General features: G+C 49.2%; 1 pseudogene; it reads left to right on the top strand.

Moving 5' to 3' along the window:
* Positions 1-1,096: 1,096 nt before the first annotated feature.
* On the top strand, positions 1,097-2,028 carry LOC143438887 (small ribosomal subunit protein RACK1 pseudogene; annotated as a pseudogene).
* Positions 2,029-3,921: the final 1,893 nt, after the last annotated feature.

The raw sequence follows: 3,921 nt of genomic DNA, 5'->3' as shown, positions 1-3,921 counted from the left end.
TAGGGTGTATTTAAGCTGTGCCTCTTCCTGTCTTCCGCAGTCTTTCTGCTTCTGCTGTTACAAGTAAAGGCTCGTCTGTGGTAACCACCTGAATACTGCCTCACATGTCTCTCTTCCACGGGCGAAAGGGGACACGGGAGAGGCTCGAAACACTTCATAAAGATCCTTTGGAGCCCACACTTGAGGTGAGAGGAAGACAGACATGGGTATTCCTGCTGCTGTCTCACTTGGCGGCATGCCCATTGGAAGAGGATCCTGGTACCCAGCTTCTTCTGTGTCGGGCCCGTTACCTTCACTGCCCATATTCCTTAACTATGGGGCTATGATGTCTGCAGAGAGGAACTACTCTCACTAGGTGTATTGATTACCTTTCTGTTGCTATGATAAAGAGCCATGACCAAGGCGATTCACAGAAAAGTTGAGTTGAGATTTGTGGTCCATGATGGCAGAGCAGAGGGAGCTGGTAGAAACGGCATCTGGAGCAGGAGCTGACCGCCTGCATCTGCATCTGCAAGCAGGAAGTAAATCATACTTGGAACCTTAAAGCCCGTTCCCCGGTGATACACTTCCTCCAGCAAGGCCACGCCTCCTAAGCTTCCCCCAAACAGACACCAGCTGGGCACAGAGTATTCAAATGTCCAAGGACAACTCATTCAACCACCACACCAGGCCATCTTGAAAACAAATCACCAAGCTAGATGTCTGGATGAGCGTGGCCTAAAGCCCACACTCTGGCCACTGTCACTTACCTCAGAAAGCTGAAGAGGGTGCATTTAATGAATGCTTGGAGTGAAAGATGCTCAGAGGCTGGGAAACCTGATGGAGATAGCTTAGTCTTCTGGGACATCTTGGGTGATAAGAATACATGAAGAGACAGAAACTTCCAGGAGGAAGAGTCTAATGTCATCCTACAGTTCGAGGGAATGCAGTCACCATGGCAGAAGTATGGCAGCCAGTCACACTATGCCCATGGTAAGGAAATAGAGATGGATAAATGCTGGTGCTTACCTCACTTTCTCTTTTAAAAGTGGTATTATATACCTCTCCACGGGATTGCACCAGTAGCCGCAGTGCTCGGCTTCCTGGGCTATCCAGTGACATCCTCATCTCTGGGGTGACACATCAGCTGCAGGCATGACCAAGCAGATGTCCCTTTATGGGATCCTCAAGGACCATAACAGTTGGGTAGCACAGATTGACACCACCCCACAGTTCCCAGATATGATCCTGTTCACATCTCAAAACAAGGCCATCATCACGGGGAAGCCTTCCAAGGATGAGACCAAGTACCACCTACCACCCAATGCTCTGCAAGGTCACTCTCAGTTTGTTAGTGATGTCTCCTCTGATAGCCGGTTCGCTCTCTCAGGCTCCTGAGATGGAGATGGAATTTTGTGCTTCTTGGATTTCAAAATAGTCACCACCACAAGACACTTTGTAAGCCATACCAAGGGTGTGGCCTCCTCCTCTGACAACTGGCAGATTGTCTCTAGATCCTGAGATAAGACCATAAAGCTATGGAATACTCTGGGTATCTGCAAGTACACTGTCTAGAAGGAGAGTCATTCAGAATGAGTGTCTTGTACTCGCTTCTCCGAGAACATCAGCCACCCTATCATCGCCTCCTATGGATGGGACAAGCTAGTCAGGTTGGCCAACTGCAAGCTGAAGACCAACCACATCGGCCACATGGCTATCTAAACACAGTGATGGTCTCTCTGGGTGGATGCCTCTGTGTTTCTTGGAGGCAAGGCTGGCCAGGCTATGCTGTGGGATCTCAATGAGGGCAAGCATCTTTATACACTAGTTGGTGGAGACATCATCTATGCCTCGTGCTTCAGTCCCAACCACCACTAACTCTGGCCCAGTATCAAGATCCAGGACTTAGAGGGTAAAACCACTGTAGATAAACTGAAGCAAGAGGTTACCAGCATCAGCAGTAAGGCAGAGCCACCCCAGTGTACCCCTCTGCTGTGGTCTGCAGAAGGCCAGACCGTTTGCTGATGGTATACAGACAACCTTGTGTGAGTGTTGCAGGTGGCTATTTAGTACCCACTAAAAATTTATAACACCATCTTAGAAATAAAACTAACTTTCTGGAAAAAATATATTATTGTTTTGTTGGACTCCAAGATCCAAACCACGGGACGCGCTGCCCCAGAGGCACTCACGGACAGCAGATTCGATGCAATAACATGAGGTTTATTGATAACCAGTGCACCGGGGTTCCCTAGAAAGCAAGCAAGAGGAACTCCAAACTAAAGTTAAGGGCAGTTTATATACCATTTTCACAGAATGGTTTCTGGGTAACTCAGATTTACACATTATCTTCATAACAATGAGTGTTAGCTAAGTGGCGTCTGTTTACCCAGGTTTATTACAGGGCCCAGCTTCCTGATTGCTTTATCTTGGGCCTTCTCCTGGAATGTGTGTTTAAGTCTTTGGAATGTGTTCCTCCCGGGATGTGTTCCTGGGGCAGCTAATTTTTGAGTTTAAACAGAAACCTGAGATTCTTTCGATCTTAAGTTTAAACTGAGACCTGAAATGTCTATAATTTCTACTTTAATTTCTGTGTATGAGTGGTTTGCCTTCATCTGTGAACCACATGTGTGCCTGGTACTCACAGAGGCCAGAAGAGGGCATTGGATCCTCAAGAATGCCAGTTACAGGCAGCTGTACGCCACTATATGCATGCTAAGAATGGAACCCAAGTCCTCTGGTTGAGCCTCCAGCACTCATAACTACTGAGCCACATCAACAGTCCTCAGTTTCCCTTCTTTATCCACTCTTGACCCCAGCCCATGGAATGGTGGCACCCACACTCAAGGTGGGTCTTCCCTCCTCAAGCAAACCCTTCTGAAAACACCTTCATAGTCACACCCAGGAGTACAGTTCCATGGTGATTCGAACTCCAATCAAGCTGACCAGGCTGACTAACCATCATGTCTTCAATGTTCTCCCCTTCCACCATTGCACCCAGCCTTTCTGAATCTCGGCCCCTTCTCCTACCACAGGACACAGAATGTCTGACTGTTCAACTCTTGGACACAAAGAATACCCTGGGAGGGAGGAACTAGGGAAAGCTCATTGGTGATTGGGATCCTCACAGGATTTGACTGGGAAGACTTTAAAGCACAGCACTGCCCTTCATGGTCTCCCATGGTCTCTGACCTCAAGTCCTCCCCCCACAAGGTTGAAAAGCTCCTTCTGCTGTTTTATGGTCTCGGGGGTCTCTAAGCTTCAACCTGAACATGCTGACCCCAGTTTTGCCCCTCCTCTGAGGTACTGCTTTGGCTTCTGACCGTTCTGCTTCACCCTCTCTGACCCTCCCATCCTAATTCATACAAACTGACTCTACTTGCCCACCCCACCTCTGCCTTTCATTCCAGGCCATATGCCAGGTCACTGCCCCCCTGGGTGTTGATGCCCACAGGTCAAGCTCTCTGCCTTTCTTAGATCACTGGAGCTCCAAGGTGAGCACAGTCACGGGCTGGCTGAGGAAGCCCTGGGAAAGTCCTTTCCCTTACCAGCCTCACTGGCTTGCTAAGAAAATCTCCCTGCTGCCTCTTTTGGGTTGAGGTACCTTGAGTAAGACCCCGAGACTCCACAAGCTACCATTTTCTCTCCTACAAATGAGCAATGGCTGGGATCAGTCTCCAGCTTGGAGCCCCAAGTTGCGTTAGGGAGCAAGCAGTATTGAGCATCCACTGAAGGTGAGTCCCCTCATCCCGCCACAGGAAGTAGGGATCAGCAGTTGATGGGGTGGGGGAGCTCCCTACTGGACTGCATCCACTTAGCTCTGTAGAGGTTACCCTGGCTCCAGGCTTTTCCCATCATCCTGGCTCTCCTCATCCCAGGCTCAGACCTTTCTCCGGCTTTCAGGCAGGCTCAGACAACACCACACTTAATGATACCCTGCCC

This window comes from Arvicanthis niloticus, chromosome 26 (assembly GCF_011762505.2).
Source record: "Arvicanthis niloticus isolate mArvNil1 chromosome 26, mArvNil1.pat.X, whole genome shotgun sequence".
Taxonomy (NCBI): domain Eukaryota; kingdom Metazoa; phylum Chordata; class Mammalia; order Rodentia; family Muridae; genus Arvicanthis; species Arvicanthis niloticus.
Note: the sequence above shows the minus strand (reverse complement) of the source record. Positions and strands in the feature narration are given on the sequence as shown.